This window comes from Bos indicus, chromosome X (assembly GCF_029378745.1).
Source record: "Bos indicus isolate NIAB-ARS_2022 breed Sahiwal x Tharparkar chromosome X, NIAB-ARS_B.indTharparkar_mat_pri_1.0, whole genome shotgun sequence".
Lineage (NCBI taxonomy): Eukaryota > Metazoa > Chordata > Mammalia > Artiodactyla > Bovidae > Bos > Bos indicus.
Genome location: NC_091789.1, coordinates 40453535 through 40479917, shown reverse-complemented (window position 1 = coordinate 40479917; position 26383 = coordinate 40453535). Strand labels below are relative to the sequence as shown.

Genomic DNA, 26383 nt, shown 5'->3' with positions numbered 1-26383 from the left:
GACCCTGCCTAATAATCAGGTGAGTTGTGCTGTCTTTATTTCTTAAGGTCTTTCCTTTTGCTTTGGTTTTGTAAAGCCTTACTGTTACTGCTTGTGTGTATATTTGCATATCTCATGTGTGTGTGTGCACACGCATGTGTGTATGTGTGTGTGTGTGTGAACATATTATGCTTGGAGTTTAGCACATTGAGGTGATATTTTCCCCCACATTGGAAATTTTCTATTTGTGAAATTGTCGGCTCTTTGCTCCTTCAGTATGCATGTTCTGTATCCCCTCTCTCTCTTCAATTGAACATCTCTTATGTGGCTAGGTGTACACACATTTTAAAAGTGAATATTTCCTTTTCTGAATAAAAATGTACCTCAGAAGACATGCCAAACATTTCAAATGTATCCTCACTGCATTCTATGTAATGGTATGGAACCGTTTTCTACACTTGCTTTCTGTTTGTTCACATAGCCTAATGTTTCCTATTCCTTTCCTATCCCCTCAGCAACTTTGTAAAATTAAGATTTTGGTGCCTGTGGACATGTAAATGTGTGATTCCCCGTACTGACTTGCAAAGTGATTTGAAAAGTAACATCTGCCCTCACCACACATTTCCATCCTTGTTCCTCTTCTCTTTCTGATGGAACCATGTCATGACATTCCTGTTTGCCTTTCTAGACTTTTCCACTGCATTTACACGTCTTTCATGTCCTCTGGTAAGTTGTATAGCATCAGGCTTGTTGATTGGAGAAATAAAAGCTCTGTGCCATCATGTTCTTGGGTCCCTCACCTAAGGCACAACTGGAATAGAACAAGAGGTGCACCGGGACCTAGGAACTTGAAGCTTGTGCATTTGAGGGCTTTACCATGGTCTGAAATTGACAGTGAAGTTCTGGCAGCAGGGTGACTGTTAATTCAGCCTCCGATCTGTTGTCCTGTGTGCATTCTGTCTCTACAGACACATTTGATTTGATTGTGAACTGAAACATTGAATGCATTTTAATTTTTCCAAGCCCTATGAAAATTCAGGCTACTTTAAAGGTTAGTTCAAAGTTCTGTTGTTAACACATAGTTCCTCCTGTGCATAAGGTGATCCATATTGACAAGTCATTATCTATCTTGTTGTCATTTGTCATCCATCTTACCTGTAAGAGTATTGCACTCCAGTTAGTGCAAAATATGAAAAGAAATTATTCTGCATGTCTGTGTACCAAACCTGAATGGAAGGTATTTGGGCAATGTGCCAAAGCGTATGCTGGGAGGGACATTTAATGCATAATATTTTCACCTAACACCCTTCCCTTCTGATGGTCCAGCTTAAGGAGCATTGCTGTAGTAATCAGAAAAAAAGAACTGCAGTTGGCATCTTGGTTGTGCACTGAAAGCACTCAAAGAAAGTGTTTCATTCTTGAAAGAATGTACACAAAACTAAATATGAGAGAATACTGAAGTAGGTCATACAATTTTTAGAAACTTTTTAATATACAGCACAGGTATGGCTAGAATAAAAATTCTAGAGTCCTTGGACTGATGTGCCTACATTAAGTATTCCTAGGTGATTAGTTTACTGGTGCTATTTTAGGATTGTGAGCATGATTTTACATTTTCCCAAGTGTCCTTTTAAAATCACAAACTAGAAGGAGCTGAAAATAACATCTACCCTGGAAGCAGAATCATGTGCATGCATGTGTAGGGGCAGAAAGCATGGATGATATGCAACCATATAGGGTATCTTAGGTCTCTAATGTCATGCTGAGAGAGAGAAAGTGTGTGTAAGTGCATGTGTGTGTATCTTGTGGTATGGGGAGCTCACTGGTTGGGGCTGAGGTAACTCAGCCATCCCTGAGTTTGTGTGATGGGCTAATGCAGGGAGACTGCAGTGGCTCACTCACCAGTTTCTCCTTCTCCCTTTTGCTGAGTCATCACATGACACCTGTGCTCTGAGAGCCAGAACACAGAGTTCCCTGGAGCACAAGACTCGAAACCTCGACCAGGAAAAAGTTTGTGCTGGTGATGCCCAAAGTATATCTGTGTGGCCATCATCTACTTCATATTAGATCTATGAGTGGTATGTGTGAACAAAGTCGTACACACGTGGCTCTATTAGGGAAATGATAGCTCCTGTCATGAACACAACATTTGCTACTGATAATGAATGAGCTAAAATCTGTAGGTGAACATTAATACATGTTTGTACAATGTGCACAGAGAAGGAGGACCTACTAACAATGTATTTCTGGGTGTGAAGAGAGGGACTGAGACAACAACTGCATCTTCTGCATTGCATTCATCTAAATGGTAAAAATTTATGAAAGCAAATATTTTGAACATCAGGGCATCCATGCTGTAAAGAAAGTTGACAAAATGGCATGAAAAGTAGGCATTCACAGGAAACAGTGATCAAGTGTGCTCTTGAGGGAAGAAAGGTGGCCCCAGCTAACACATGCAGGTATGTGTATATGGATGCAACCACCCTTCTGATAGTGAGTATCTACACTGTCTGTGTTGTTGTTCAGTCACTCAGTTGTGTCTGACTCTTTGCCACCCCATGGAACCCAGCATGCCAGGTTTCCCTATCTTTCACCATCTCCCAGAGTTTGTTCAAACTCATGTCCATTGAGTCAGTGATGCCATCCAGCCATCTGATCCTCTGTTGTCCCCTTCTCCTCCTGCCTTCAATCTTTCACAGCATCAGGGTCTTCTCTAAAGAGTTGGCCCTTCGCATCAGGTGGTCAAACTATTGGAGTCTCACCTTCAGCATCAGTCCTTCCAATGAATATTCAGGATTAATTTCCTTTAGGATTGACTAGTGTGGTCTCCTTGCAGTCCAAGGGACTCTCAGGAGTCTTCTCCAACTCCATAGTTCTTTGGCATCCATTGGCACAGTTCAAAAGTATCAGTTCATTAGCACTCATCCTTATCTATGGTCCAACTCTCACATTCATATATGACTACAGGAAAAAACATAGTTTTGACTAGTCAGATCATTGTTGCCAAAGTAGTGCCTCTGCTTTGTAATATACTGTCTAGGTTGGTCATAGCTTTTCTTCCAAGGAGGAAGTGTCTTTAATTTCATGGCTGCAGTCACCATTTGCAGACTTTGGTGCCCAAGAAAATAAAGTCTGTCACTGTTTCCATTGTTTCCCCATCTATTTGCCATGATGTGATGGGACCAGATGCCATGATCTTTGTTTTCTTTTTTTTAGGATTTTTGTTTTTTTATTATTATTTTTTTTTTTACTTTACAATATTGTATTGGTTTTGCCATACATCAACATGAATCCACCACGGGTATACATGTGTTCCCCATGCTGAACCCCTCTCCCACCTCCCTTGCTGTACCATCCCTCTGTGTCATCCCAGTGCACCAGCCCCAAGCATTCTGTATCATGCATCTAACCTGGACTGGAGATTCATTTAATATATTATATTATACATGTTTCAATGCCATTCTCCAAAATCATCCCACCCTCTCCCTCTCCCACAGAGTCCAAAAGACTGTTCTATACATGTGTGTCTCTTTTGCTGTCTCGTATACAGGGTTATCATTACCATCTTTCTAAATTCCATATATATGCGTTAGTATACTGTATTGGTGTTTTTCTTTCTGGCTTACTTTACTCTGTATCATAGGCTTCAGTTTCATCCACCTCATTAGAACTGATTCAAAATATTTTTTAATGGCTGAGTAATACTCCCTTGTATATATGTACCACAGCTTTCTTATTCATTCATCTGCTGATGGACATCTAGGTTGCTTCCACGTCCTGGCTATTATAAACAGTGCTGTGATGAACATTGGGGTATATGTGTCTCTTTCAATTCTGGTTTCCTCAGTGGGTATGCCCAGCAGTGGGATTGCTGGGTCATAAGGCAGTTCTATTTCCAGTTTTTTAAGGAATCTCCACACTGTTCTCCATAGTGGCTGTACTAGTTTGCATTCCCACCAACAGTGTAAGAGGGTTCCCTTTTCTCCACACCCTCTCCAGCATTTATTGCTTATAGACTTTTGGATAGCAACAATTCTGACTGGCATGAAATGGTACCTCATTGTGGTTTTGATTTGCATTTCTCTGATAATGAGTGATGTTGAGCATCTTTTCATGTGTTTGTTAGCCATCTGTATGTCTTCTTTGGAGAAATGTCTGTTTAGTTCTTTGGCCCATTTTTTGATTGGGTCATTTATTTTTTCTGGAATTGAGCTGCAGGAGTTGCTTGTATATTTTTGAGATTAGTTCTTTGTCAGTTGGTTTGTTTGCTATTATTTTCTCCCATTCTGAAGGCTGTCTTTTCACCTTGCTTATAGTTTCCTTTGTTGTTCAGAAACTTTTAATTTTAATTAGGTCCAATTTGTTTATTTTTGCTTTTATTTCCAATATTCTGGGAGGTGGGTCATAGAGGATCCTGTTGTGATTTATGTCAGAGAGTGTTTTGCCTATGTTCTCCCCTAGGAGTTTTATAGTTTCTGGTCTTATGTTTAGATCTTTAACCCATTTTGAGTTTACTTTTGTGTATGGTGTTAGAAAGTGTTCTAGTTTCATTCTTTTACAAGTGGTTGACCAGATTTCCCAGCACCACTTGTTAAAGAGATTGTCTTTAATCCATTGTATATTCTTGCCTCCTTTGTCAAACATAAGGTGTCCATAGGTGCGTGGATTTATCTCTGGGCTTTCTATTTTGTTCCATTGATCTATATTTCTGTCTTTGTGCCAGTACCATCCTGTCTTGATGACAGTGGCTTTGTAGTAGAGCCTGAAGTCAGGCAGGTTGATTCCTCCAGTTCCATTCTTCTTTCTCAAGATAGCTTTGGCTATTCGAGGTTTTTTGTATTCCCATACAAATTGTGAAATTATTTGTTCTAGCTCTGTGAAGAATACCATTGGTAGCTTGATAGAGATTGCATTGAATCTATAGATTGCTTTGGGTAGTATACTCATTTCCACTATATTGATTCTTCCAATCCATGAAAATGGTATGTTTCTCCATCTATTAGTGTCCTCTTTGATTTCTTTCCCCAGTGTTTTATAGTTTTCTATATATAGGTCTTTAGTTTCTTTAGGTAGATATATTCCTAAGTATTTTATTCTTTTCATTGCAATGGTAAATGGGATTGTTTCCTTAATTTCTCTTTCTATTCTCTCATTATTAGTGTATAGGAATGCAGGGGATTTCTGTGTGTTGATTTTATATCCTGCAACTTTACTATATTCATTGATTAGTTTTAGTAATTTTCTGGTGGAGTCTTTAGGGTTTTCTATGTAGAGGATCATGTCATCTGCAAACAGTAAGAGTTTTACTTCTTTTCTAATTTGGATTCCTTTTATTTCTTTTTCTGCTCTGATTGCTGTGGCCAAAACTTCCAAAACTATTTAAATAGTAGTGGTGAGAGTGGGAACCCTTGTCTTGTTCCTGACTTTAGGGGAAATGCTTTCAATTTTTCACCACTGAGGATAATGTTTGCTGTGGTTTGTCATATATAGCTTTTATTATGTTGAGGTATGTTCCTTCTATTCCTGCTTTCTGGAGAGTTTTTATCATAAATGGATGTTGACTTTTTTCAAAGGCTGTCTCTGCATCTATTGAGATAATCATATGGCTTTTATTTTTCAATTTGTTAATGTGGTGTAATACATTGATTGATTTGTGGATATTGAAGAATCCTTGCATCCCTGGGATAAAGCCCACTTGCTCATGGGGTATGATCTTTTTAATGTGTTGTTGGATTCTGATTGCTAGAATTTTGTTGAAGGATTTTTGCATCTGTGTTCATCAGTAATATTGGCCTGTAGTTTTCTTTTTTGTGTGGCATCTTTGTCTGGTTTTGGTATTAGGGTAATGGTGGCCTCATGGAATAAGTTTGGAAGTTTATCTTCCTTTGAAATTTTCTGGAAGAGTTTGAGTAGGATAGGTATTAGCTCTTCTCTAAATTTTTGTTAGAATTCACCTGTGAAGCCTTCTGGACCTGGGCTTTTGTTTGCTGGAATATTTCTGATTACAGTTTCAATTTCTGTGCTTGTGATGGGGCTGTTAAGATTTTCTATTTCTTCCTGGTTCAGTTTTGGAAAGTCATACTTTTCTAAGAATTTGTCCATTTCTTCCAAATTGTCCGTTTTATTGACATACAATTGCTGATAGTAGTCTCGTAAGATCCTTTGTATTTCTGTGTTGTCTGTTGTGATCTCTCCATTTTCATTTCTAATATTACTGATTTGATTTTTCTCCCTTTGTTTCTTGATGAGTCTGGCTAATGGTTTGTCAATTTTAGTTATCCTTTCTAAGAACCAGCTTTTGGCTTTGTTGATTTTTGCTATGGTCTCTTTTGTTTCTTTTGCATTTATTTCTGCCCTAATTTTTAAGATTTCTTTCCTTCTACTAACCCTGGGGTTCTTCATTTCTTCCTTTTCTAGTTGCTTTAGGTGTAGAGTTAGGTGATGATTTATTTGACTTTTTTCTTGTTTCTTGAGGTATGCCTGTATTGCTATGAACCTTCCCCTTAGCACTGCTTTTACAGTGCCCCACAGGTTTTGGGTTGTTGTGTTTTCATTTTCATTCATTTCTATGCATATTTTGATTTCTTTTTTGATTTCTTCTGTGATTTGTTGGTTATTCAGCAGCGTGTTGTTCAGCCTCCATATGTTAGAATTTTTAATAGTTTTGCTCCTTTAATTGAGATCTAATCTTACTGCATTGTGGTCAGAAAAGATGCTTGGAAAGATTTCAATTTTTTTGAATTTACCAAGGCTATATTTATGGCCCAGCATGTGATCTATCCTGGAGAAGGTTCCGTGTGCGCTTGAGAAAAAGGTGAAATTCATTGTTTTGGGGTGAAATGCCTTATAACTCTGGGAGTTGGTGATGGACAGGGAGGCCTGGCATGCTGCAATTCATGGGGTTGCAAAGAGTCGGACACGACTGAGCGACTGAACTGAACTGAACTGACTGAAGTCTAACTGGTCTATTGTATCATTTAAAGTTTGTGTTTCCATGTTAATTTTCTGTTTAGTTGATTTATCCATAGGTGTGAGTGGGGTATTAAAGTCTCCCACTATTATTGTGCTATTGTTAATTTCCTCTTTCATACTTGTTAACATTTGTCTTACATATTGTGGTGCTCCTATGTTGGGTGCATATATATTTATAATTGTTATATCTTCTTGGACTGATTCTTTGATCATTATGTAGTGTCCTTCTTTGTCTCTTTTCACAGCCTTTGTTTTAAAGTCTATTTTATCGGATATTAGTATTGCTACTCCTACTTTCTTTTGGTCTGTATTTGCATGGAATAACTTTTTCCAGCCCTTCACTTTCAGTCTGTATGTGTCCACTGTTTTGAGGTGGGTCTGTTGTAGACGACATATATAGGGGTCTTGTTTTTGTACCATTCAGCCAGTCTTTGTCTTTTGGTTGGGGCATTCAACCCATTTACGTTTAAGATAATTATTAAAGCAAGAAGAGAAAGCCTTCTTCAGTGATCAATGCAAAGAAATAGAGGAAAACAACAGAATGGGAAAGACTAGAGATCTCTTCAAGAAAATTAGAGATACCAAGGGAACATTTCATGCAAAGATGGGCTCGATAAAGGTCAGAAATGGTATGGACCTAACAGAAGCAGAAGATATTAAGAAGAGATGGCAAGAATACACAGAAGAACTGTATAAAAAAGATCTTCATGACCCAGATAATCACGATGGTGTGATCACTGAGCTAGAGCCAGACATCTTGGAATGTGAAGTCAAGTGGGCCTTAGAAAGCATCACTACGAACAAAGCTAGTGGAGGTGATAGAATTCCAGTTGAGCTACTCCAAATCCTGAAAGATGATGCTGTGAAAGTGCTACACTCAATATGCCAGCAAATTTGAAAAACTCAGCAGTGGCCACAGGACTGGAAAAGGTCAATTGTCATTCCAATCCCAAAGAAAGGCAATGCCAAAGAATGCTCAAACTACCACCCAATTGCACTCATCTCACATGATAGTAAAGTAATGCTCAAAATTCTCCAAGCCAGGCTTCAGCAATATGTGAACCGTGAACTTACTGATGTTCAAGCTGGCTTTAGAAAAGGCAGAGGAACCAGAGATCAAATTGCCAACATCTGATGGATCATGGATAAAGCAAGAGAGTTCCAGAAAAACATCTATTTTTGCTTTATTGACTATGCCAAAGCCTTTGACTGTGTGGATAACAATAAACTGTGGGAAATTCTGAAAGAGATGGGAATACCAGACCACCTGACCTGCCTCTTGAGAAATCTGTATGCAGGTCAGGAAGCAACAGTTAGAACTGGACATGGAACAACAGACTTGTTCCAAATAGGAAAAGGAGTATGTCAAGGTTGTATATTGTTGCCCTGTTTATTTAACTTATATGCAGAGTACATCATGAGAAAGGCTGGGCTGGAAGAAACACAAGCTGGAATCAAGATTGCCGGGAGAAATATCAATAACCTCAGATATGCAGATGACACCACCCTTATGGCAGAAAGTGAAGAGGAACTAAAAAGCCTCTTGATGAAAGTGAAAGTGGAGAGTGAGAAAGTTGGCTTAAAGCTCAACCTTCAGAAAATGAAGATCATGGCATCCAGTCCCATCACTTCATGGGAAATAGATGGGGAAACAGTGGAAACAGTGTCAGACTTTGTTTTTCTGGGCTCCAAAATCACTGCAAATGGTGACTGCAGCCATGAAATTAAAAGCCGCTTACTCCTTGGAAGGAAAGTTATGAACAACCTAGATAGTATATTGAAAAGCAGAGACATTACTTTGCCAACAAAGGTCCGTCTAGTCAAGGCTATGGTTTTTTCTGTGGTCATGTATGGATGTGAGAGTTGGACTGTGAAGAAGGCTGAGTGCTGAAGAATTGCTGCTTTTGAATTGTGGTGTTGGAGAAGACTCTTGAGAGTCCCTTGGACTGCAAGGAGATCCAACCAGTCCATTCTGAAGGAGATCAGCCCTGGGATTTCTTTGGAAGGAATGATGCTAAAGCTGAAACTCCAGTACTTTGGCCACCTCATGCAAAGAGTTGACTCATTGGAAAAGACTCTGATGCTGGGAGGGATTGGGGGCAAGAGGAGAAGGGGACGACAGAGGATGAGATGGCTGGATGGCATCACTGACTCGATGGACGTGAGTCTGAGAGAGTCAGTTCCTAGGCAGGTTGATAAGGAGTCTAGGGGTCCCCGAGGAGAGAGGGGTCTGGAATTCTCAAGGAGGAAGAAAGAACAAACTTTTTTTCCTTCTTTACATTCCTTAGGATTATATAGCAATAGTGTATCCTGCCTGAGGATAGTCTTTGGATTAAACCTTCTGGCAATTCTGTTATCTTAAAATGTAAATTATGGGAGTAGGTCTGATGAGGTGTTTACAACCTCCAGACACTCTTTGGAATATATAACTTCATTGTTAACACTAGCAAGCAGGTACTCTTTCTGCCCCCTTCTGATGCCTATGTCCGAAGCTTTCTCTATCTCCTTTATACTTTAATAAAACTTTATTACACAAAAGCTCTGAGCGATCAAGCCTCGTCTCTGGCCCCGGATTGAATTCTTCTCCTCCGGGGGCCTAGAATCCCGGTGTATTAGCGTGATTCAACAACAACCTTTCAAGTCTGAGTGAACTCCAGGAGTTCGTGATGAACAGGGAGGCTTGGCGTGCTGCGATTCATGGGGTCGCAAAGAGTCGGACATGACTGAACGACTGATCTGATCTGATGATCCCATTGCCATTTACTTTATTGTTTTGGGTTTGAGTTTATACACCCTTTTTGTGTTTCCTGTCTAGAGAATATTCTTTAGCATTTGTTGGAGAGCTGGTCTGGTGGTGCTGAATTCTCTCAGCTTTTGCTTGTCTGTAAAGCTTTTGATTTCTCCTTCATATTTTAATGAGATCCTTGCTGGGTACAGTAATCTGAGCTGTAGGTTATTTTCTTTCATCACTTTAAGTATGTCCTGATATTCCCTCCTGGCCTGAAGTGTTTCTATTGAAAGATCAGCTGTTATCTTTCTGGGAATCCCTTTGTGTGTTATTTGTTGTTTTTCCCTTGTTGCTTTTAATATTTGTTATTTGTGTTTGACCTTTGTTAATTTGATTAATATGTATCTTGGGGTGTTTCGCCTTGGGTTTATCCTTTTTGGAACTCTCTGGGTTTCTTGGACTTGGGTGATTATTTCATTCCCCATTTTAGGGAAGTTTTCAACTATTATCCCCTCAAGTATTTTCTCATGGTCTTTCTTTTTGTCTTCTTCTTCTGGGACTCTTATGATTTGAATGTTGGGGCATTTAACGCTGTCATGGAGGTCTCTCAGATTTTCCTCATTTCTTTTAATTAATTTTTCCTTTTTCCTCTCTGATTCATTTATTTCTGCTATTCTATCTTCTACTTCACTAATCCTGTCTTCTGCCTCCATTATTCTACTATTTGTTCCCTCCAGAGTGTTTTTGATCTCATTTATTGCATTATTCATTATATACTGACTGTTTTTTATTTCTTCTAGGTCCTTGTTAAACCTTTCTTGCATCTTCTCAATCCTTGTCTCCAGGCTATTTATCTGTGATTGTATTTTGGTTTCAAGACTTTGGATCATTTTCACTATCATTAGTCAGAATTCTTTATCCGGTAGATTCCCTATCTCTTCCTCTTTTGTTTGGTTTGGTGGGCATTCATCCTGTTCCTTTACCTGATGGGTAATCCTCTGTATCTTCATCCTGTTTATATTGCTGTGTTTGGGGTGGCCTTTCTGTATTCTGGAAGTTTGTGGAGTTCTCTTTATTGTGGAGTTTCCTCACTGTGGGTGGGGTTGTACAGGTGGCTTGTCAAGGTTTCCTGGTTAGGGAAGCCTGTGTCAGTATTCTGGTGAGTGCAGCTGGATTTCTTCTCTCTGGAGTGCAATGAAGTGTCCAGTAATGAGTTATGAGATGTCAATGGGTTTGGAGTGACTTTGGGCATGCTGTATATTGAAGCTCAGGGTTGTGTTACTGTGTTGCTGGAGAATTTGCATGGTATGTCTTGCTCTGGAACTTGTTGGGTCTTGGGTAGTGCTTGGTTTCAGTGTAGGTATGGAGGCATTTGATGAGCTCCTGTCGATTAATGTTCCCTGGAGTCCGGAGTCCTCTGGTGTTCTCAGGATTTGGACTTAAGCCTCCTGCTTCTGGTTTTCAGTCTTATTTTTACAGTAGCCTCAAGACTTCTCCATCCACTGTGTCATGAGTTTGAGCATGTTACTTAGCCTCTCTAAGGATCCATTTTCTCTTCTCTTTCTTCCCTGTAGAAGTAGGGCCTGCTCCCTACAGAGTGAGAGCCAGCATGGGTGCGAGCAGGGCAGTAATCTGCCTTTCAGAGGCAAGAGCTCTTGGGCTGGTACTCAGGTTCAGCAAGCTGGAGAAGTGTGTCTACCCAGGCAGAAAAAAAGTCACAACATTCTTAATGAGGCATTGCTACTTGGCTGTTCTCAGTTGGAATCATAGTAGAGTAAGCTGAAGTTGTCTTGTAGATGGTGAATAATTAACAACTCCAAAGAGAAAAATAAAAATGATGATTATAGCTCTTTCTTCGATTCCTGGAATGATCCCACTTAGCACAATGCTCCTCTTTCCTGCCAACAAATGATCTTTGTTTTCTGAGTGTTGAGTTTTAAGCCAGCTTTTTCACTCTCCTCTTTCACTTTCATGAAGAGGCTCCTCAGTTCCTCTTCGTTTTCTGCCTTAAGGGTGGTGTCATTTGCGTATCTGAGGTGGTTGATATTTCTCCCAGCAATTTTGATTCTAGCTTGTGCTTCATCTAGCCCAACATTTCGCCAGATGTACTCTGCATACAGTGTCTGGTCTCTGCATGTTTCAGAGTCTGTGAAAGCCCACTTGGTATTAGTTTAGAAGCCCAAGAAAGCACACAAGCAGACACTATGGTTCCCACATTTGGTACACATACACACACATACACACACACATAAGCACATGCACACTTGTGCTATTAAATAACCTTTATTGAATTATATGTGACACACAGTATTATATTCATTTCAGGTGCAGGACTTAGTAATTCTGTTTTGCCATGACAAATCTAGTTACCTCCTGCAACCATACAGACTTATTACAATGTGATTGTATTTCCTATCTTGTACATTACCTCCTTTGGACTTCTGATTCATTGCTTTTGCTTTTGGCCTCTATTCAGAAATATCACTGTCATTCTCAATGTCAAAGAGCTTATGGCTTGTGTTTCCTTCTAGGAGTTTTATGGTTTCAGGCTATACATTTAATCCATTTTTGTGTAAGAAAATGGTCCAGTTTGATCCTTTTGCATGTAGCTGTTCAGTTTCTCCAACAGCACCTGGTGAACAGGCTGTCTTTTCCCTGTCATGTACCCTTGTCTCCTATGACATAGATGAATTGACCATATGCACCTGGCTCTGTTTCTAGGCTCCCTCTTCTGTTCCACTGGTCTATGTGTCTGTTTTCCTGCCAATACCATGCCTGTTTGATGACCATAGCTTTGTAGTGTCATATGAAGTCATGGAGCCTGATTCCTGAGGCTCTCCCCTTCTTTCTCAATTCATGGCAAGCTCAACAGTAAATCTGTGCCTGTGGCAAACTGACTTTGACCAGAGGCATCCACTTCCCAAGTTTCTAGCAGACCTGCCTAAGTTTATTTTGCTCTGTGTAACTAGGAGGGAATCTTCCTGACAGGCGCCAGCTGCTCCCCACCCCCCAATGCAAGAAGCTGTTTGGAGCCGAGAGATGTCCAGAACTATTGTCCAGATTTGGTGTCACCTAGGGTAAGTCACTCAAGCTTGTTTTGCATTACATTTATTTGTTCTGTATTTGATAATACCTGTCAGACACGACTGAACAACTTCACTTTTCTCTGTCATGCATTGGAGAAGGAAATAGCAACCCACTCCAGTGTTCTTGCCTGGAGAATGCCAGGGACAGGGGAGTCTGTTGGGCTGCCGTCTATAGGGTCGCACAGAGTTGGACATGACTGAAGCGACAGAAGCAACAGCAGCAGCAGCAGCTGTGATAATAAGAGCTTTGTTCCATCCTATAGTCACTCTAGAGTATGAGTAAGATGACTTTTCTTTTGATACTGCCTGGCCACTATCTTCTCTAGACTATGGTGAAGGAAAAAATTAGTTAAGATGAAACGTCTGAAATTCTCACACTGGTTCTTTCTGCATATGCAGTTGGAAAAAATTTGGCTTTATGAAATATTTTTTCCTAATATTACTTCCTATTATTTAGAAAATTGACCAAAATGAATGTCAAACCTCTTGATCTGGGAAATATTCAGTACTGAATTGATATCTGGTATTGAAGCTAGCTTAAGTTTGTTGGTTTTCTAAATGTAATGCAACTGTTGTACCTAGGTTTTTTAGAGATCAAATAAGACCTTATATCTGTTGCAAATGTGTCAGCAAGAACATATCAATAATGTTATATGATGAAATATTAAGTCTACCTAAAATAGCTTTCTCCAGATTTTGGTAACTTGAAAGTGATCCAAGTTAAAAGGCAAGAATTCATTGACTATTTGGGTCACACTTCAAATAGGATAAAATATTGGAACATTCGTTGCTGGACAAATCTAAGTTTACCAACCTCTGCCTTATTAGGAGAGGAAAACTAAAGCATAAGTTTCCAATCAGAAAATACTGGTATGACAAACAGTTCACAATTACTTGCATCTTAGTTTTCACTAAAAATTAAGGTGGCAGATTCATTTTGATATTTGGCAAAACTAATACAATTATGTAAAGTTTAAAAATAAAATAAAATTTAAAAAAAAGAGTTGAGGATTTGCATCTAAGTATGTAATTAAAGCTACTAAGAATAAAGGAAAACATTATCAGTATATAGTAGGGAAGTAGGATATATGTTTTAAGTAAAAAAAAAAAAAAAGGAGTTTTATGCACGGTCAGGGTGAGATTAGATTAAACTTTGGTAAATGGATCTCACTAATATCTGTGAATAATTTGCAAAAACACATGTAAAACTGCTATGTTATCACATTAAACTGTAAAGACTCAGAATGTAAACTCTTTACATATAATACACAAACATAATTATACTAAAATATTCATAGAAAAATGACAAGAGGGAAATTCTTCAGATTTTAATGCTTACTCTCTTTGAATGGAGAATGATTTTGCTTTCTTCTTTCAAATTTTCTGCATGTATAAAATTTATAATAGAAAAAAAGCAAGCATTGGGCCTGGAATTAATCTTGCAGTGACTAACAGCATGGGATGTTTGGACTTGCAGACTTGATGCAAGATGCTGTTTTTTTTTTCTTTTAGTTTCTGTTTTTGTTTTGCTTTAAAAAGGCAGTCATTCAATGGCTGAAATATATTTCCCAAAGAGATCAGCTTCAGCATTATAGTTCAGTAGTATCCTCCTGACATAAAGTTTTGACATGTTCCTCCTTGTCAGAAAATAGTTGCCTATGATCTGCCAATTAAAGAGTTCTCCTTTGTTGCCAGAATAAGCACTGCTTAAGAAACTTATACTGCTGGAAAGTTTCTGTGCAGCCAGCACTAGAGTAAAATGCTATTGCTTAAAGGAGATTTAATCTCCTAAGATGAGATAATACCAACATGTATTTTCAGAGGAGGTTCCTTTGAACCTATAGTCATGAGCATTTCAGATTTCCTCCAAAACTTTCAACCACTAAGCAAAGATCCACTTGGGAGGAGCAACTTGGAGGAATCTGGGCTCAATTACTTTACAAGATTGCTAGTGAAGACATAGGTGATTGCAGTATTAACTAATTTCACTGCATTTATCCTTCAGTCATCCATTTATTTAAGTATTTTTTGAGTGCCAGATCTTAGGCCATAATTTATTTAACTTTTAGATTATATTTGCATTGTCTTACAGTGAACAATGATCTTATTTGACCAAGTGTTTTGAGACTTTTTGACAAACTTCCCAAATGTCAAATTTTAATTAAATTTCTTTTGACTTCCAGCTGACTTTAAGGTTCTTTAGGGAGCCCTTAAGGCATCTGAAGGAGGATTATTGAATTAGTTTCTTTTGATATGTTGAATTACATGGGAAGTGTTTTCAAAGGGTGATAAGCCTTCCAAGATTATACTGTATGGGTAAAGTTTACTATATGTCCTGGTATAATCTATCAGCCATAATTCTGGTTCTACCACAGCAACTTAATTCAGCTTCTTTGTCAACACATTGTGATCAGATCTTCAACCTCACCTTTTAAGTCTTTAATAGACAGTTAAGCTGTGCTTTGCAAAATTGCTTAATCTTCAAGCAAATTCATAGGAAGGCCTTTTAAACAAACATAGGTCAGATATACGGCTGAATTTGGTTAGGAAATTCTTATCAAACTGGTAGGAGAAGCAAATCTTCCCTCTTGCTGGCAGCCACAATGGACCCTAAGGCTGTCTTCAGCGGAGTCAGCAGAGTGACAAGACAATCTTACAGTGCCACTCACCCTTGAAGGGAAAGGAGATTTTGACTATGCTATATGCTAATACTTAAGAATGAATAGCGAAAGAAGAACTGTTAGCTGCTTACTTAAGTGGGTTATGAAGTACTGGCTTTGGAAAAACGTGGTTTTCATAAAATACAATGAAAGCCTAAAACCAAGGATTGCTTACTTTGCACCCTGAAATAACACAGCTCCATTGAGAACAATACCTTGGTGGCATGAAGGTAAAATGAGAAAAAGTAGGGAACTCAGGGCCAGAGACACATAGAGACATGCACACTGAAAGCCACACACACTGAGACACATACACATACAGAGAGTGAGACACACACACAGAGACACAGACACACACAGAGAAACAGACACATACCCAATGAGAGAGACACACACACAGAGACGCACAGAGAAAAACACACTCTGAGAGAGACACACACACAAGGAGAGACTCACATGCACAGAGAGAGACACAAAAACACTGAGAGACACACATACTGAGAGACACACACAGAGACACACAATTTGAGAGTGACACACATGTTAAGAGAGACACCCACATCCAGGAAGAGAAACACACTCTTGAGAGCAACACACACACATTGAGGGAGAGAAACATACATACAGAGAGCGAGACACACACTCCAACACTGAGAGAGACACACAAACACACAGAGACATACACACAACTGGGAGGGAGGGACACACATACTGAGAGACACACACAAAAATAGACAGACACTAAAAATAGACACAAAACACTGAGGCAGAGACAAAATGAGACAGACACACACACATTGAGAGAGACACAACGGGAGACACCAACAGAGACACTGTGAGAGTCACACAGAGACACACAGAGAGACACACACACTGAGAGAGAAACACACATGAGAGAGACACACACTGTGAAAGAGTTAACACACAACATACAGAGACATACACACACACTGACAGAAACACACACACACTGAGAAAGACATCCACACTGAGAAGGAGAAATACACACTGAGATACACACACAGTGAGAGAGACATACAAACTGAGAGAGAGACACAAACATTGTGAGACACACAATGAGACACACACACACTTAGAGACATACACATACAGAGAGAGACACACCACACACTGAGAGAGAGAGAGACATTCACACCGAGGGAGAGAAACACACACACATAGACACACACACAAAGAGAGATTTAAAAACTGACAGAGAGACACAAACACAGAGGGGCAACACAAAGACACATAGAGACATGCACAGTGAGAGACACACACACTGAGACACACATACAGAGAGAGACACACACACAGAGAGACACAGATACACACTGAGAAACAGACACACACACACACTGAGAGAGATACACAAAAAGACACACAGAGACACACAGTCAGAGAGCAGCACACACACACTGAGAGCATCACACACACTGAGAGACACAAACACACTGAGAGTCACACACACTGAGAGAGAGACACAAACACACTGAGGGACACACGCACTGAAAGACTCCTAGACACTAAAATCCAACACAACACTGAGGCAGACACAGACACACACACATTGAGAGATAGACACAATAGGAGACACACAAACAGAGACACTGTGGAGTCACACAGAGACACAGAGAGAGAGACACACACACCGAGAGAGACACAGACATGAGAGAAACACACCGTGAAAGAGTGGACAAACATCATACAGAGACACACACACACTGAGAGAGACATGAACACTGATAGAGACACACAAACATTGTGAGGCACATACAGAGACACACACACACACACACTTATAGACATACACATACAGAGAGAGACACACACATACACTGAGAGAGAGAGAGAGACATCCACACTGAAAGGAGAAACACACACTGAGAGAGACATACACACTGAGAGACAGACACAAATATTGTGAGACACACTGAGACACATACACACTTAGAGACATACACATACAGAGAGAGACACACACACACACACACTGAGAGAGATAGATACATCCACACTGAGAGAAAGAAACACACACAAAGAGACACACACAAAGAGAGACTTAAACACTGAGAGAGACAAAAACATAGAGGCAACACAGAGACACAGAGAGACATCCACACTGAGAAGGAGAAACACACACTGAGACATCCACAGAGAGTGAGACACAAACACAGAGTGACACAGAGAGAGAGAGACATAAACACAAAGAGACTCAAACACCGAGAGACAACACAGAGACAAATAGAGACATGCACACTGAAAACCACACACTGAGACACATACACATACAGAGAGTGAGACACACACACAGAGACACAGACACACACAGAGACACAGACACACACACAATGAGAGACACAAACACACACAGATGCACAGAGAAACACACACTCATAGAGCGAGACACACACACTGAGAAAGTCACACACACTGAGAGAGAGACAAAAACACACTGAGAGACACACATACAGAGAGACACACACAGAGACACACAATTTGAGAGTGACACACATGCTAAGAGAGACACCCACATCCAGGAAGACAAACACACTCTTGACAGCAAGACACACACACACATTGAGGGAGAGAAACACACACACAGAGTGAGACACACACTCCCACACTGAGAGAGACACACAAACACTGAGAAAGAGACACACAGACACAACTGGGAGGGAGAGACACATATACTGAGAGACACAAAATATAGAGAGACACTAAAAATAGACACAAAACACTGAGGCAGACACAAATGAGACAGACACACACACTGAGAGAGAGACACAACCAGAGACACACAAACAGAGACACTGTGAGAGTCACACAGAGACACACACACACAGAGACACACACACACTGAGAGAGACACAATAATGAGAGAGATACACACTGTGAAAGAGTTAACACAAAACATACAGAGACACACACACTGAGAGAGACACACACATACTGAGAAAGACAGATATCCACACTGAGAAGGAGAAACACACACTGAGAGACACACACATTGAGAGAGACATACACTCTGAGAGAAATACAAAAACATTGTGAGAAACACACAATGAGACACACACACACTGAGAGAGACACACCACACACTGAAAGAGAGACATCCACTCTGAGAGAGAGAAACACACACACAGAGACACACACACAAGGAGAGACTTAAACACTGACAGAGAGGCACAAACACAGAGGGGCAACACAAAGACACATAGAGACACGCACAGAGAGAGACACACACACAGAGACACAGATACACACTGAGAAACAGACACACACACACACTGAGAGAGAGAGATACACAAAGAGATCCACAGAGACACACATACTCAGAGAGCAAGACACAAAACTGAGAGAGTAACACACACTAAGAGAGAGACACAAACACACTGAGAGTCACACACACTGAGAAACTCACACAGACACTAAAAAGAGACACACAACACTGAGGCAGACACACAGTGAGACAGACACACACATAGAGGGAGAGACACAATGGGAGACACACGAACAGAGACACTGTGTAGACACACAGGGACACACACACACAGATACACACACACTGAAAGATACACACACACTGATAGAGACAGACACACAATGATAGCCACACACACTGAGAGATAGAGACAAACACACACACTCACTGAGAGAGACACACACACGAGAGAGACACACTGTGAAAGAGTGAACACACAACAAACAGAGAGACAAAAACACTGAGAGAGACACATACACTGAGACAGACACCCACACAGAGAAGGAGAAATGCACACTGAAATAAAAACACACTGAGAGAGACACAAACACAATGAGAGTCCCACACCCTGAGACAGAGAAACAAACACATTGATATACACACACTGAGAGAGAGACACCAACAGACTGAGAGTCACACACATTGAGAGAGACACACAAACCTACTGAGGGGCACACACACTGAGAGACTACTAGAGACTACTACTAAAAACTGACACACAACACTGAGGAAGACACATGATGAGACAGACACACACACATCGAGAGAGAGACACAATGTGAGACACAGAACAGAGACATTATGGAGTCACAGTGACACACACACACAGAGACACAAACACACTGAGATAGAAACACACATGAGAGAGACAAACACTGTGAAAGAGTGGACAAACATCATACAGAGACACACACACACTGAGAGAGACATACACACTGAGAAAGACACACAAACATTGTAAGACACACACACTGAGACACACACACTTAGAGACATACACATACAGAGAGAGACACACACACACACTGAGAGAGAGAGACATACACACTGAGAGAGAGAAACACACACAGAGACATGCAAAAAGAGACTTAAACACTGAAAGAGAGAGACAAACACATAGAGGCAACACAGAGACACATAGAGACATCCACATTGAGAAGGAGAAACGCACACTGAGACATACACACTGATAGTGAGACACAAACAGAGAGACACAGAGAGAGAGAGACATAAACACTGACAGAGAGACACAAATACCGAGAGACAACACAGAGACAAATAGAGACATTCACACTGAAAGCCACACACTGAGACACATACAGAGAGTGAGACACACACACACAGACACAGACACACACAGAGAAACAGACACACACACAATGAGAGAGCCACACACACAGAGATGCACAGAGAAACACACACTCAGAGAGAGAGACACACACACTGAGAGAGTCACACATGCTGAGAGAGAGATAAAAACACACTGAGAGACACACATACTGAGAGACACACAATTTGAGAGTGACACACATGCTAAGAGAGACACCCACTTCCAGGAAGAGAAACACACTCCTGAGAGTGAGACACACACTCCCACACTGAGAGAGACACACAAACACTGAGAGAGAAACACACACACACACAACTGGGAGGGAGAGACACATATGGAGAGACACACAAAAATAGAGAGACACTAAAAAGACACACAACACTGAGGCAAACAAAATGAGTCAAACACACACGCATTGAGAGAGAGACATAACGGGGACTCATGAACAGAGACACTGTGAGAGTCAGACAGAGACACACACAGAGAGACACACACACACTGAGAGAGACATACACACACTGAGAAAGACAGACATTCACACTGAGGAGAAACACACACTGAGAGAGACATACACACACTGAGAAAGACAGACATTCACACTGAGGAGAAACACACACTGAGAGACACACACTGAGAGAGACATACACACTGAGAGAGACAGACATTCACACTGAGGAGAAACACACACTGAGAGACACACACACACTGAGAGAGACACACACACACTGAGAGAGACATACACACACTGAGAAAGACAGACATTCACACTGAGGAGAAACCCACACTGAGAGACACACACTGAGAGAGACATACACACTGAGAGAGACACATAAACATTGTGAGACACACACAATGAGACACACACATACTTAGAGATATACACATACAGAGAAACACCACACACTGAGAGAGAGAGAGACCCAAAGAGACCCACAGAGACACACACAGTCAGAGAGCAACACACACATACTGAGAGAGTCACACACAGAGAGAGACACAAACACACTGAGAGTCACACGCACTGAGACAGGAAAACAAACACACGGAGATACACACACACTGAGAAAAAGACACACTGGGAGACACACGAACAGAGACACTGTGAGAGTCACACAGAGACACATACACACTGACAGAGACATGCACTGAGACACACACACACATAGAGACATACACATACTTAGAAAGACACATACAAAACTTGCAGGGACAGACACACATACTGAGAGAAACACACAGGCACTAAGAAAGAGACTAACAACACTGAGGCAGACACACAATGATACAGACACACACACAATGAGAGAGACAGACATTCACACTGAGGAGAAACACACACTGAGAAACACACACTGAGTGAGGCATACACACTGAGAGAGAGACACAAATATTGTGAGACACACACACTGGGACACACACACACACTTAGAGACATACACATACAGAGAGAGACAGACACACACTCTGAGACAGAGACATCCACACTGAGAAGGAGAAACACACTCTGAGAAACACAAACACTGAGAGAGACATACACACTGCAAGAGAGACACAAATATTCTGAGACACACACACTGAGACACACACACACTTAGAGACATATACATACAGAGAGAGACACACACACACACTGAGGGAGAGAGAGACATCCACACTGAGAAAGAGAATCACACACTGAGAAATACATACACATTGAGAGAAACACACAAACACTGTGAGACACACACAATGGGAAACACATACTTAGAAACATGCACATACAGAGAGAGACACACCACACACTGAGAGAGAGAGAGAGACATCCCCAATGAGAGAGAGAAACACACACACAAACACAAACAAAAAGAGAGACTTAAACACTGACTGAGAGACAAAAACACAGAGAGGCAACACAGAGACACATAGAGACACACTGAGAACCCACACACTGAGACACATAAACATACAGAGAGACACACACAGAGAGAGACACAGACACACACTGAGAAACAGACACATACACAGACTGAGAGAGACACACACAAAAAGACCCACAGAGACACACACAGAGAGCAACGCATACACACTGAGAGAGTCACACACACTGAGTGACACACAGAGACACACAGACATAAACACACACAAGAGAGAGACACACACATACACAGTGAGACACACACACACAGACACATACAGAGAGAGACACACAGACACATACAGAGAGAGACACACATATGCTAAGAACCAGAAAAACTCACACTGAAATAGACACAGACACTGAGACAGACACAAACACATTGAGAGAGAGACACACTGGGAGCCAGATGAACAGGGACACTGTGAAAGTCACACAGAGACACATACACAGAGACACACACATACTGAAAGAGACATATATATGAGAGAGACACACACTGTGAAATAGTTAACATATAACATACAGAGACACACACACACTGAGAGAGACACAACACTGAGAAAGACAGACATCCACACTGAGAAGGAGAAACACACACTGAGAGATGCACACACTGAGAGAGACATACACACTGCAAGAGAGACACAAATATTCTGAGACACACACATTGAGACACACACACACACTTAGAGACATATACATACAGAGAGAAACACACTCACACACTGAGGGAGAGATATCCATACTGAGAAAGAAAATCACACACTGAGAGACACACACACTGAGAAATACACAGACACTGAGAGAGACACACAAACATTGTGAGACACACACAATGGGAAACACACACTTAGAGACATACACATAGAGAGAGAGACACACCACAGAGAGAGAGAGAGAGACATCCCCAATGAGAGAGAGAAACACACACATGGACACACACAAAAAGAGAGACTTAAACACAGACTGAGAGACAAAAACACAGAGAGGCAACACAGAGACACAAGAGACACACACTGAGAACCCTCACACTGAGAGAGAGAGACATCCACACTGAGAGAGAGAAACACACACACAGAGACACACATACAAAGAGAGACTTAAACACTGACAGAGAGACACAAACACAGAGAGGAAATACAAAGACACATAGAGACATGCACAGTGAGACACACACACACACTGAGACACATACACATACAGAGATAGACACACACACAGAGAGACACAGATACACACTGAGAAACAGACACATACACACACTAAGACATACACAATGAGACAGACATCCACACTGAAAAGGAGAAACACGCACTGAGAGACACACATACTGAGAGAGACATACACACTGAGTGAGAGGCACAAACATTGTGAGACACACACTGCGACACCCACACACAAACTTAGAGACACAGATATACAGAGAGAGAGACTCACACACACTGAGAGACACAAACACACTGAGAGACTCACACAAACAGTAAAAACAGACACACAACTCTGAGGCAGACACAGTGAGACAGAAACACACACATTGAGAAACACAATGGGAGACACACTCACACAGAGACACACATAGACACACACCCTGAAAGAGACACACACACACACTGAGACACACATACTGAGAGAGACATATACAGTGAGAGAGAGACCCAGACATTGTGAGACACACACACTGAGAGTGTCACACACACTGAGAGAGAGACACAAACACATTGAGAGTTACACACGCTGAGAGACACACAGAGACATATGCACTGAGAGATACACACACAAGAGAGAGAGACACACATATACAGTAAGACACACACACACTGAGAGACATACACATACAGAGAGAGACACACACATATGCTAAGAACCAGAAACACTCACACTGAAATAGACACAGACACTGAGACAGACACAAACACATTGAGAGAGAGACACACCAGGAGACACATGAACAGGGACACTGTGAGAGTCAAACAGAGACACACACACTGAGAGACACACACACACTGAGAGAGACATACACATGAGAGAGACACACACCGTGAAATAGTTAATGCACAACATACAGAGACACACACACACTGAGAGAGACACACACACACTGAGATAGACATCCACACTGAGAAGGAGAAACACACTGAGAGACAAACACACTGAGAGAGATATACACACTGAGACAGACACAAACATTGTGAGACACACACACATTTATAGACATACACATACAGAGAGAGACACACCACACACACACAGAGAGAGATCCAAAGAGACCCACAGAGACACACACAGTCAGAGAGCAACACACACATACTGAGAGAGTCACACACACTGAGAGGGAGACACAGACACACTGAGAGTGACACACTGAGACAGAGAAAAAACACACTGAGATAAACACACACTGAGAGAGAGAGACACACCGGGAGACACACGAACAGAGAAACTGTGAAAGTCACACAGAGACACACAGAGAAAGAGAGACACACATACTGAGAGAGACACACACTGAGATACACACATACACCTAGAGACATACACATACTTAGAAAGACATATACAGAACATACAGGGACAGACACACATACTGAGAGAAACACACAGACACTATGAAAGAGACCCACAACACTGAGGCAGACACACAATGAGACAGACACACACACAATGAGAAGGACAGACATCCACACTGAGAAGGAGAAACACACACTGAGAAACACACACTGAGTGAGGCATACACACAGAGAGAGACACAAACATTGTGAGACACACACACTGAGACACACACACACTTAGAGACATACACATATACAGAGAGAGACACACACATATAGAGAGAGACACACACCTACAGAGAGAGACACACACACATTCTGAGATAGAGACATCCACACTGAGAAGGATAAACACACTCTGAAAAACACAAACACTGAGAGAGACACACACTGCAATAGAGAAACAAATATTGTGAGACACACACACTGAGACACACACACATACTTAGATACATATACATACAGAGAGAGAGACACACACACACACAAGAGACATCCAAAGGGAGAAGGATAAAAACACACTGAGAAACACACAAACTGAGAGAGACATACACACTGAGAGAGAGACACAAACATTGTGAGACACACACACTGAGACAAACACACATAAAGACTGACATATGGAGAGAGAGACCCACGTGGACTGAGAGAAAGAGAGAGATCCACACTGAGAGATAAACACATACTAAGACACACACCCAATAAGGGAAACATACAAAGTGAGAGACAGACACAAACACACTGATAGTCACACACACAGTGAGAGAAACAAATATACTAAAATACACACAAACACTAAAAGCAGACACAAAACACTGAGGCAGACACAAAATGAGACAGACACACACATTAAGAGAGACACACCAGAAGACACATGAACAGAGACACTGTGAGAGTCACACATAGACACACACAATGACAGACATACACACAAGGAAAAAGACCTGCACATACTGAGAGTTAGCCATGCACACTAAGAGAGAGAGACAAACACACAAGCACTGAGAGAGACACACACGAGAGAGACACACACTGTGAAAGAGAGAATGAACAATATACAGAGACACAGGCACACTGAGAGACACATACAATGAGACAGACATCCACACTGAGAAGGAGAAACACACACTGAGAGACACACACTGAGAGAGACATACACAGTGAGAGAGAGACAAAGACATTGTGAGACACACAATGAGACACACACACACACTTAGAGACATATACATACAGAGAGACACATGCACACACTGAGAGATAGAGAGACATCCACACTGAGAGAGAAACACACACAGAGAAAGACTGAAACACTGAGAGAGAGACACAAAAACAGAGAGACAACATAGAGATATGCACACTGAGAGAAACACACTGAAACACATAGAGAGAGAGACACACACACACACTGAGAAACAGACACACACACACTGAGAGAACATGCCCACAGACACTCACCGAGACCCACACCATCAGAGAGCAAGACACACACACTGTGAGAGTCACACACATTGAGAGTGAGACAAAACCACACTGAGAGTCACACACAAGAGAGAGACGCACACATTCACAGGGAGACACACACACATTGAGAGACATACACAAAGAGAGACACACACACACGCTAAGAACCAGAAACACTCACACTAAACAAGACACACACACTGAGAGAGACACACAAACGCACTGAGAGACACACATTCTGAGAGACACACAGAGGCACACAAATTGAGACTGACACACACGCTGAGAGAGACACACATACACTTAGAGACATACACATCAGGGAGAGATACACACACACACTGAGTGAGAAAGAGACATCCACACTGAGAGAGAGAAACACACACAGAGACACACACACAAAGAGAGACTTAAACACTGACTGAGAGACACAAACACACTGAGAGTCACACACACTGA

General features: G+C 41.1%; 1 long non-coding RNA gene across 1 annotated transcript in view; it reads left to right on the top strand.

Annotated features, from left to right (window-relative positions):
• Positions 1–26383, top strand: part of LOC139180912 (uncharacterized) — a 66900-nt gene that overhangs the window by 2164 nt on the left and 38353 nt on the right. The window contains exon 2 of the long non-coding RNA XR_011565111.1: positions 12649–12756. This is a non-coding gene — a long non-coding RNA (uncharacterized lncRNA). The remainder of the gene's footprint in view (positions 1–12648; positions 12757–26383) is intronic.